The 11952-nt window shown below is 52.2% G+C and overlaps 1 long non-coding RNA gene across 1 annotated transcript; it reads right to left on the bottom strand.

Annotated features, from left to right (window-relative positions):
• Nucleotides 1-4341: 4341 nt before the first annotated feature.
• On the bottom strand, nt 4342-10530 carry LOC121097079. The gene is made up of 2 exons (XR_005830769.1): nt 10208-10530; nt 4342-9193 (listed from the first exon to the last, which is right to left on the bottom strand). It is a non-coding gene; the product is annotated as an uncharacterized LOC121097079 (long non-coding RNA).
• Between the last annotated feature and the right edge of the window lie 1422 nt (nt 10531-11952).

Raw genomic sequence — 11952 nt, 5'->3', positions numbered from 1 at the left:
AGATGCCTCTCCTAGGCAAATCCAGGTGAAGACACCTGGTTGCTCCATTTTAGAAGACAGTTTGCTGCTGACAAGAAGCAATAAAGAAAACTTGGCTGATTAATATACTGTCATCTTTGACATGCATGCCAGAAATAGAGGAGTGGAGATAAAAAGGTGATGATGAGAAGCATGATTAGAGACCCACAAGGGGAAATGAACATGTACTTCAAATTGGAGGCAGCAGAGCACAACACCTGAGCCACAATTAAAGATGGATCCTGCAATCTGTACTTGTGTGAAGGCCACTAGCTTCTCTGTAATTCAGCATGTAATTAGAGTAATTATTTAGAGCTTACCCTAAAGAACATGGTGGAACATTGTGTCAGGTTGTTTCTCTCTCTAGTGGTGTGGCAGCTCCTTGTAAACCACCCTGAAGTGCCCAAGTGTGATGCCAAAGGAGCTGGCCATGGGCAGGGCAGCTCCGTGCCACCATCATCATGCACGGGGGGCACAGCTGAGCAGGGCTCTGCCGGCCCCTTACCTAGCTGGTGAGAACAGAGCAGGAGTCCCTCAGCCCAGTGCACTTGGCAGCAGAGGTAGTGCCCAGAAATTAATTGCCTGGCAATCATTTAATTCATGCTCCTCCTTTCCCCTCAATCCTCCACATCAGCACCGCTTGGCAGGCTGGGCTGCGGGTAATCCCTGCTCCACATTCAGAGCTGCATCTAATCCCTTCCAGCAGGCAGCTGCCCTTCCTGCTTGTTTCCCTTTGCTCCAGCCTCGGCACATCCCTCTGCCACCAGCTGCCTTTTCCCTACGGCTCGGAGATGTGGCATGGCAGAGTGTTGCCGGTCAGTGGCAAAGCGTCCTTCAGTGGTGCGGTGATGCCACTCATTTTAATGAGGGCATAATGAGCCTGCCATGGCATGCTCATTATGGCAATCCCAGATATTGGTCCATGGGCTACTGCCCTGGGGTTCCCAGCGGTGACCAGTCCCCAAACAAGCTCCACAGGTGCAGTGAGCCTGCAGCATCCCCTGCCTCCATGCCTGGCCAGCAGCTGGGCCAAGGGCCACAGCCCCTGCCCCCTGGCACAGAATCGCAGGTGAAGCCATGTGCTGGCCAAGGGGACACAAGGATACTTATGTGCCACCTTGGGAACATTAGCTGAGGAGCACGCTTTGCAGAGGGCACTGGGCAGCTGGCGGCTCTGACCACCAGCAGCATGGGGGACACGGTGGCTGGAAGGGACATTTCTCTCCTGCCCACAGCGGCTGGTGCCGGGGCTTTGCCCGCACTGGGAAGTCAGCGGGATGGGGAAGGAGGGGCAGGGGGACCCGGCGCAGCTCTGCTCATCCCTGCTGCAGCACAAACCAAGAGCAGCACTAACAGGCGTGACAGTGTGGGAGATCCCAGGGGGACAGGAGCGTGCTGTGTGTATGTTGCAACTCGAAGGGCGGAAGGTTTTGCGCTCCACAAGCAACAGGGTGCAGACTGGCCCACAGCCCAGTTTCGGTGGCTCTTCTTCCCAACAGAGGAGCTCAGCAGCTCTGGAAATCAGACTGTGACATTGTGCAAGATCTGTACACGGCTGCTTGTCACTTCTCAGAAGCCACCTGGCAACCCTGCTCCCTGCACCCCAGAGCATAACCTGCTGCAAACCACGTGTGCTGCAAACCATGAGGGCTTTCCTCCCCGCGGCTCTGGCTCTCGGGACACCTGGGGCATGGCCCTCCGGCGGGCAGGGAGCCTGGTCTGCCAAGTGCTCACTTGGCTGGAGCTCGTGGTGCTTCCCAGCACTGGATCAAGCACAGGGTCCATTTTCCCGGTTGCGCTGCTCTGCTGGGAGGTGTTGCTTAGCCTGGCTGGCTGCTAATTGCCAGGAAGGGCCTGGCGCCGAGGTCAGGGCAGCCGTTCGTTGGGAAGAGGGAGGTCAGACAGCTTCTGCACAGAACCAGCTCAGGCCCTGCTTAGGGAGAAGGGGTCCCACCAGTGCCAGGGCTGGATAAACCCTGCTGCTGGAGAGTGGTTCCCTTTTAAACTCCACGGATTAACACTGGTTTTGAAAAATCACAGCCAAATTTCGAATTTCCATCTGTGTCTCACCTGCCATCTGCATCTCACACAGAGCAAAATAAAGACAATTTCAGTGAAGTTCCTCCAAGGTGCATTGAGACAGCAGGGCTACAACCACGCAGTGAGCTGCTGCTTGCCCGTGTTTAACACTGACTGGCGTGCACATCCCTCCTCAGCTATAAATTTTTTTTTTTTCCCCCCAAATCACCTGCAGCTCTGCCCTGGGTCTCTTGATTCAGCTTCCCCCAGCAAAACGCCTGTGCCCATGTGCAAACACTCATGCTCCTGTTCTGCAACGCAGCCGTGTGTGTCCCCGTGCCAGGAAAAGCACAGTCCCACCCTCCTGTGGGCCACTGCCTCTGCTTCAAAGGCTGGAGAGGACGAGATGAAGAATCTCATATACACAAATGCCCATGTACAAATGCACACCACATGCCCTCACCCTCCCTCAGACACTCGTTCCCCTTGGCCAAATGTCCCGGTAGTGCAGACAAAAGGGACACCCTGCATTTTGGGCCAGGTGTCAAAGGAAGCCAGTCTACGAGACACAATAAGAGTGTTTAAAGCCTTTTGCTTATGATGACTAATAATGATAAGCCTCCTAAAAACATGAAAGATGCCCTTTGGTGCACTTTGGAAGCAAGAAGAAGGCAGGGAGGAATACCAGCCTTAAATTACTGTGAAAGTTGACACTACCTTTTAACATTTAATGTGCAAAAAGCCTGTGTCCCACTGCATCTTGAAAGAAGCCTCTTGCGTTATAAGCACGACCGATAACGACAGGAGATAATTCATGCCTCCTCCTGGTGGGTGCAAAAGCTGCCAGCAGATATTGCCTTTCACGCTATCGTTTTTCCCTCTGGAGGCATAGGTTGGCAAGGTGTGAACATAAATGTGAGCATAAATCCATGCAGAGAGCCTAGCTAATGCAGAATATATGGCGCAGAACAGAACATGCCCGGTGGTGGCGTGGCCTGGGAGCAAGGAACAGCCAATGTTTGGGGCTTTCACCTGATGAGGCAGAATAAAGCCCCACATCTTGATTTATTTTGCTTTTTGATTTATAGCCAAAGACTCGTGACGCAAAGCCTCCCATGCAACACACATGGAAGTGTTTCTTCAGGGCTGAAATTTTTTACTGAACTTAATACCACCAGCAGCAGGTTTTTAGTTTCCTCTGAAGCTCTCAAGGCTTTAAAGATGACACTGTTAGCAGGTATTTTTGCCTAGCATCATTCTGAAAGAAGAAAAATAGCTGGGGCCTCTGGGATTAACTGCCCTTTCTGTGAGAAGCATTTATCACTGTTCATACAGCTCTTCTCAATCTTTATTTCTATCGAATGCCTGTGACCGAAGATCTTTGCCCTATCTGAAAACATTTCTCTCCCATCAAGCACAGATCATGCAATGCTCTCCCATGCATAAAAATCTCATACTGCTAGAAAATTACAGTCTGCAGATCAACTGGTCAAGGAGTTTTGCCGGTCCAGTATACAGTGTGGGGCATGACGAGTTGTTCCCACAGGGGAGGCTGAAACAAGGGGAGAAGGTGGGGGCAGTGAGGGGTGGTGCCTCCATCCTCCTCTGCAGAGCCCGGAGGAGCCCAGTGCCAGCAGAAGGGGTCCCAGGCCTGGGGACCTCCCCAGCATGCTCCCAGTCTGGGTTTGCAGCACTCCCTAGCAAGAGCCACCCCACAGGCCAGGAGGGCATCATGGACCTTCCCATGAGATGCTCCTGGGAACCTGGCTTGGCACTGTCACTGGCGGGCTGGGAAGGAGCTACAGTTCTGAGATCAAATTTTCTCCTAAAACAGTAAAACACCCACTACCTGTTCACAAGGGGTGCGTCTCTGCCCCACAGCGCGATGCTGCAAAGGGAGGGGAAGCAGCCCCACAGCCTTCCCCACACCAAACCGGCCACAGGCAACAGGCTGAAGGTGGTGGGGGAGCTTTCCTAAAAATACTCCTCTTCTATAATTTGCTTTGTTTGAACAAGGAGAAAACTGGTGCAAGCAGAGGAACCACCGAAGAGCAATCCTGGACAGCCCCAGGGACACGGGGCGCTCGGCGTGGGAGTCTGGCTGGAAAACCCAAACCCCTGCACACAAGCCCAGCACAAACCCTGGTGGCAGTTTCCTTCTGCCTTGCCCTGACAGCCCCCCCAGGCACTCTGCGCAGGGACACCCCATGCCGAGGCGGCATGCTTGGGATGGGGCATGCCCAGTGAGGTTCCACCAGGCTTCTGCTCTTCACGCTGCCGGTCCAGACAGGGAAATGGCACGGCTAAGATTTGTATTTATTCATAACTACGGAAAAAGCATATATATGTCCCACCAAATGCCCCCCATTTGGTTGCAGAGGTTTGTCAAAGGGCTGGAGGGCAATGGCAAGCCAGGTTGTGTAGCAGTGTTGGGCATGGGTGCTGGTGGCTCGGAGCTGCTGTGAAGCTTGGAGGAGACACCAGCGACGAGCAGCAGACAGAAGTTACGTGCATTGAATACAATACCTTAGTTCTTCCTTCCTCCGGAAAATAAACTATGAAAGATTTACTTGAAAGGGGCATTTTCTGTGATTGCCATTGATACTTCCAGCTGTAGAAATATCAGAATATTTCCAACAGTTGTTTGTTATGGCAGTTTGAAAGCAGAAGAAATCATCATCTGATTATTTCCAAGGCAGCAATGAAACTGAATTAACAATATTTGAAAATATAAAATGTAAACTACAAGCAAATGCTTTGAACTTCAACAGTATTTGCAGCTGATAATGATAATGTTCAACTGGTGAGACACTATCCTAATGACACACTCACGGAAAATGAGGAGGAATATTTGCTTCCAGCTAATTGGTGAGCCTGTGTGCCATGTAATACCACAAAGTGCATTCTAAACAAATCATCATTTGATCTTGAAGGTTGCGCAACAAAACTTTTCAATTGCATTTTCTCATCATCAAAAGAATTTTGGGATTACAGGAGAGATTTCATTTTTTTCGGCTCTGAGTACATGGAAATGCAGAGGCGTGCCCTGACAAGCCAGTTATCTTTGTGCTTTGCCATCTGTGCCTATCTTGGGATGTTTCCCAGCTCAGCCAGCCCCTCGTGCGTGAAGCCAGGGCTGCTGAGCTGCACCATTCAGGGGAGGGATGGTGGGAACTGGGCACCCGGTGCCCCCTGCCATGGGCACACTTGCAAAGGCAGGGCAGCGGGAAGCAAAGCAGCCTTTGGCATCGCCCTTAGCCCAGGACACCCATTCACCAGCTGGAGCTGGACACAACTCCAACGAAACCGAGCCTGGCGCAGCCCCCTGCACCCCTGTTCGGAGCAGCTCAGGCGCAAGGGCAGCATCCCCCCTGACGTTACGGCTGCCCCTGCCCCGCTGCTGCTGAAGCGCTGCGTGTGCAACCTCGGCAATGAATTGCTACTATGCTACAAACCTCAGAATCCACCCATTTATCTTTTTCAGCATAATTTATCATTTCAGCATGAATGCATTGCACCTAACATTGCAGCTCTGTTTGTACCCCCCCAGGCAGGTGGCCCGGAGGAAGCCTCCCCTCTCCTGGGGCAGGCATCTGCCCCCTCCCCTGCCGAGCTGAACCTCTTTACTCTCCGTTGAGCTTTACGTGACTCTTAACTTCTTCCACAATGCACCGTATGTTTTTTTCCACAAGGCTGGTTAAAAATAACACAGTTAGATCTTCTGAATGCAAAAGACTGTGACATCTGTTCTCTGAGGGGGAAATTAGAAAAAAATACAAACTTGGCTCTTAGAACTAAGACCAGACAGCAGTGGGGCACGCTGCTCTGCCAGGGGACCTCCTGTAACGGCACCATGGAGCTCCCAGGTCTCTGGCTTCTGCAAGCAAAATGAACGAGCTCACCCATACACTCCCCACACCTGGAATCTGGAGGCACCAACCCACATTTTAACTGCGTTGAAATTTGACAGCAGAGTGAACCTGGAAGGTCTGTAGGAGGAACCCTTAGACCCTGATGCATGCCCACGTGGGTAGGCCGGCAGCCCCTGCAGCGATGCCGGGACCCCCAGGTCGTCGCTAACATCCCGGTGCCCTCCCTGCGGCTCACAGCTGCTGAGGGTGCAAGCAGAGTGGGCCCCGTGGGACAAATGCCATCCCCAGGCAGGTGTGGGACAGCCACAAATGTCCTCTCCCTCAGCCCTGTCCCTGCTGCTGGCCTCAGCACCGATTTAGCTTTGGTCAGGTCCATGCCTGCCCTTGCATTACCAGAAGGTCACTATTCTACAAGCAACTATAAAGGGCTTGGAGAGTGTCAATTATGGTTTTCAGACAACTGATCCACAAAAAGCGAAGTTATTTCAAGAAAGATAAACGTGGCCGAGACCGTTACATATAATTCATGTCTGCCCACAGCATTCCTGCTCTGCTAAGTGCGGTGGCACTTCAACTCCATGTCCTGTCCCAGATGTGACTTTGGGGGCAGGGGGACTTCACTTTCTAGTGTTGCTGCTTCTCCGCGAGGACTTCTGCCTGCAGAAGGTCTCCCCATAGCATGCCCTGCCACCCTTCCATGCCACTCTGGGTGCCTGTGTGCACCCTACCTGGTGCTTTTACAGGCATGTCCCCAGCACCCTGTGCCACATCCTTTCCAGTGTGCGTGCAATGCTCTGGGTACCTGCTGAACGAGCCCACCACAGCAGGGTGGGCATCGCTCCCCTGTGAGGGATATGAAAATGAAACAGGGAAAAGAAGCCACATCACCCCAGGACACCTGGTTCCCAGATCAGCGTCATGTCCCATCTAGTCTGGGACATTTGGGACTGACAGCTGCAAAGACAGTCAGAGAATCTAGAAATTCCCCCCTGGCTCCATGTCAGACAGCGGTTTCTCAGCCTCTCCTTCTTTATCCCCTCTAAACCCAGGACAATATGGTCCCTTTGCAGGGAGGCCTGGCTGAGCACAGGCTGCAGAAGCCCACGGGCAGACGGAGCTGCAGAACTTCACATGCTGGTAAGTTTGTACTGGAGACCACAGAATCATTTTTCAGCATCTGTATGTGATGCTACCGGCACCCACTCAGCCTGCCTGATGCTCCTGCCTAAATTCAGCTGACACATTCATTCATTATGAACCTGGTACTCCATTTTTATGACAAGTATATGACTGCCTTGGCACTCCCTGCTCAGCCCAGCATTATTTAAATGCTTCCTCTATTATTATTTTTTGATAATGCACCCTACTACACACAGCTCTTGAGGGAAGGAGAAGATGAAACACCCTGTGTGTTTATATCCTCCTTGTTCTTTGCTGGAAAAACTTCACTGTAGCAATGACTGGCAAAAGAAATCTAGTGGCATCTGCTGAAAATTTTTTGAGGTTTACAAGTAAATGACTCATGATAGGATATTTCATTACATTTGGTTTAATAGTGCTGACTTCTTGTATTTCCTATTTTTGCAACGTCTGCTGCTTTGAAAATGCAAAACACTGGTGTGTCAGCACAGGCACAGTGTGCTGGCCTCCAGTTTCTCTCCCACTGTATGGTATTTAGTTCTAGATTAGTTACTGCATCATTAAAAAACAGATCACTGCTGTCTTGCTCCAGGTCACAACTTCTTGACCTGGAAAATTCACTATGTGGTGAATCTTACATCAGTTTTCCAACCTTTTGCCCAGTCTAGGAGTCAAGCTGCTACCTTGGAGTTGGCAGCCTTCTCCTTTGAACACTGGCACAGGACTAGCACGCTCCTTGCCTTCTGCATAGGCATTATGGTTTATTTCTGTTATTTAATTGGAATATGCCCCAGCCCTACCGGACTGTAGGCACTGCTGTTTCCCTTCTGCTGTGTGCAGTGGTTTACAGTGCCAGGACGTTTTTTCCAATTACCAGACAAAAATTACTGCTGGACACCTCTGTCTTTTCTATAGTGCTAGGAGTTTCCCAAACCACTGAGCAGAGATCCTACATAATTGCAACATTTCATTTTTTCCCAGGAGAGGGTGCAAATGTTGCTGATTCCCCTCAATCGCACCATCCTTGTCCATAACCTGAAGGCTGTTTTAATCCCTGGAGAGATGCACTGCCACTCTCCAACCCAACCCTGGCTCTGCAGCACCCCGTGGGGTCCCTGCCAGGGGACTCACAGACGTATCATGAGCAATCCTGGTCGTTTTTTCCCTGAGATGGTACTGAAAGCCCAAGAGTTTCCCCCACAAAAGGAGGTTTTCTCACTGGCAGAATCAGTGGATGACTGCTGCCGAGGGGACCGCGGTCGGTGTGACATGAGGAGCCACCCACAGCTGATGCGCACCACTCTGCCCAGAAAACAGCCTCTGCGCCAGCTCTGGTGGGCTAACGGAGCAGAGACCAAGGGTGTTTTCAAGGTTGGAGCTGGAACCCTGTAAATGCAGCCTGCAGGGACATGCATGGGCAGGCAGAGCACAGACCGGCAGTGTTGGCCGTGTAGCCCACCTGCCCGCTCTGCACTTGTGGCTCTCCTGCCCTGTGCCCAGGGGACAGCTGCTGTGCCCCCTTCTGAGCCTGCCAGGGCACCGCTTGGCATGGGCAGCAAACGGAGAGAAATCCCACCCTCGTCACCCCCTACATGTAGGTTCTTGGCTTCAGCAAGGCTCGGAACCAGGGGACATGCCAACAGGCAGCTGCCCGTGCCACCTCCCAGATCACCTTCCTGCTCCCCACAGCTCATCCTTGTACCCTTGGGTTATGTCCTTCTGCATCTGCACTACCCAGCATCTGTCGATGATGAATTTTATTCCCGTTTTGTTATCTATTTCTCCATATCACCCACATTTTCTGCAGTTCTTCACGTCAGCTCTATGTTTCCCTCTCCTGAACGGCTCAGCATCAGTGGCAGGTTCTTCTGTGTCACCATGATCCCCCATTTTCCAGATAATGGCTTTTGACTAGTTTTGCCGCAGGACCATCAGGCTGTCGGTTCAGCTGAGCATCGTTTACCTGGCCAGCGCTCCATGCCCCCGTTCCATGGCCCAGGGGCTCGATCTCACATGCCCATTCAGTTTTTCCGTACTGCTGCTGGTGTTTTTAAGCACTCCGTATAAAACTTCCCTCTCTCTGAAGCTTGGCAGATCTTGCTGGAAGGGTACGCCTTTGCTGCGTTCCCCAGGTAGCCAAAGTCCTCCAGCATAGAAAAGAGATGATTTTGAAAGTAAAAAGCGTGCAGAGAAAACAATACACCTTTTCTTTCTAACACACTGCCTAGAGCCTCATGTGCCACAGGGCATCTGCAAGCATTTTGTTCCCTAAACTGAGACTGTCCTTAGTACTTGAAAGGGTTGATTTATCCTGCCCAGCTGCAAGGAGGGGATGCATCATGACAAAGGCCCCAAACCTTTCAACAGCTGCAAAACACACTTAGAGCAAGCGTTCTGTATAGGCAATAAATGGAGACACTTCGTGCAATGCCTTCTGTGAACAGGGCTCTGCATGCAGCCTGTGGCTTGCATGGCTTTGGGATCGTCATCAGCAGGGTCACAAATTGCTGCTAAACGGTGGTTGAGTGGGAGTAGAAGCTAGTACTGGGGCTGCACTGGTGAAGGCTGGCACTAGGGACAAGCACCCTGCCAGGGCTGCAGCAGGGTGCCAAATCCATCCAGAGCGAGCTGGGAGAAAGAGCTCTAAGGTGCCTGTCTGCACAGAGGGGAGCTGGAGCCCCAGGGCATGGGTTCCTGCCTGCCACAACAGCAGTTCAAGCAACATCTGCCCCAGGAAAGACACATCTGGCTCTGAGGAATGCCCCTCAAGCTGCTGAGCATCCCCTTCCCCAGGTGAGCAATGCCAAAGCCTCCTGCCAGGGCCAGACCTGCGGCCCGTTCTGGCAGCTCCAGGCTCTGCTTTGTTTCAGCTTGGTCTTCCAATAGGCAAATGGCCTGAATTAACATCGAGACTTTAGGTACAATGTAGCTAATTCCTGTGAAATATCTTAGTAAGGTAATTTGCTCCAAGTGCTCCCCCCATTAGCGGCTGGTTAGTGAATAAATAGTTTCCAGAGGAGATCTGCACAAACTGAACCCTGACACCACGAGAAATACCAGCAGGACCGGGCAGCAATTTCTTTGCAATTAGTAATTAAAGCCACGAAGCTTATGATAGTCAGAGATGGAGCTACTAAAAACCTGGCTGAAATACTCACAGATGCTAAGGAATGCGTCCCTCCACGGCTCTGCAAAGCTTTTGAGGAAAAGCTCATAAAACAATGCAGTAACTAATAAAAAAACGCACGAAAAGGAAGAACTGGCAGTTGCCACATGCCCCAGGCTTATTGCTCTTTTTTTTGCCTCTTTCTGCCTTCCCTTGGGACAGGTTCCACGCTGCCTGTGGCTCTGCGGGAGGCAGAGGGGCGGTTCGGTGCCTGCTCGCCTCTGCTGCAGCCCGGCATTTCTTCGCAAAGGCGAAATAACAGGTTGGCTTTTTGTTTTGTTTTGCAAAGTCAGGAACTCCATCTTAGCGCTGAAGCCCGTTGTTATGGTTTGTGTTATTCTTGGCACGCCGACTGAAGTGCGCTCGGTATGAATAGCGGAGAGCTGAAAAGTAAATATCGTATCCTCTGGGAGCAGCGGAGGGGGGGGCGGCGGGATTGCTTAATGGAGCACCCCCAGCGCCTGTTTGGGTTAGGCTTACAGTAATTGCTCCCTAGGTGAGTTTATGCCAACAATCGATCGTTTCAAATGGGAAAGAAGTACAAATGAGTAAGAGAATAAACACTGACAGTGTTATGAAACACGGGAGAGGAGAGCAAAAATCCCGTGTAGCTCAAACATGGGGAAACATGGGAAGCAAAGCTGGCCGGGGAACGGGGGATACTGTTTGCTCTACATGCAATTTCTCATGAATGCTGAACAATACAAGAAAAGAAATTTAATTTTCTCCTTCAGCTCAAGATACAGAGGTACTTTTCCACTTGCCACTTTTGTTGATCTTTTACAAAGAGTCCAAGGAGCCCACTCTGCAATCCTGTCTCTTCCTCTGTCCTGGAGAAACACGGGACTGTCGGCATGAGCAGCACTTTGCTGTGAGCAAGGGGGTGAGAAGACAAGGAGCTGGAAGCCAACAGGCACGCTGGAGGAGCTGTGGACGGAGACACCGTAGTGTAAAACCCACCGTCCCTTTACAGGGGGCCCGGCCACAGCCACTGCAGCTCTGCTGTGGGTGCGATGCCCGCACCCCGCAGGGCAGAGCCCCATCCTTCGCAGCCAGCCTGTGCTGGCAGGGCCAGTCCTCTGCTCCCCACATCTGTGTCCCCCATCACTGTGTGCCACAGCACCGTGTCCTCACCTGCCGCTTGCCCAGGGCTGCCTTTTGCCTGCCATGTCTCCAGGGGAGCTCCAACCCACCCAAAACTGGGCTCTGGAGCCTGCAGATCTCCTCTGCTAGGCAGGGGAACGGTGCTGGCTCAAGGACATGGCATGAGCCACTGGGGACAGCCCCAGAGCTGCTGCCACAGGGTCACCTTAGCAAAGCCCTGGTGCCCAGTGGCAAACCGGTGCTGCTTAATGCTTTCTGAGCATCTCCTACAATGCTTGTGCTAGCAGTTGTAACGCTGGTTGTGATGGTCCCAGGCCAATGTCACAGGGACCAGGTGAGGAAGCTCAGGTTTGACTTTGTGCACCTGGAGCAGCGTCTGCCCAAGGCTGGGCTGCGCAGCAGGAGGGTGTCAGGGGGCAAGGAGGGATGGGGGTGGAAAGTCCCCATTCTTCCAGGAATTACCACCGAAGGAAGGACATAGGATAGCCCAGCAGTTGCCAGCTGGCTGGGCACCGAGCACAGGAACTGCCTGCGGGGAGCGAAGGGTCCCTGGGCCAGCAGTGCCCCCGAGGATGCTGCTGCCCTGGCCAAGCACCGCAAGTTCTGCCTCTGCCCCAGAGCAATCCCGGTGGC

Source organism: Falco naumanni, chromosome 13, assembly GCF_017639655.2.
Source record: "Falco naumanni isolate bFalNau1 chromosome 13, bFalNau1.pat, whole genome shotgun sequence".
Lineage (NCBI taxonomy): Eukaryota > Metazoa > Chordata > Aves > Falconiformes > Falconidae > Falco > Falco naumanni.
This window is presented reverse-complemented; position numbering and strand designations above follow the sequence as displayed.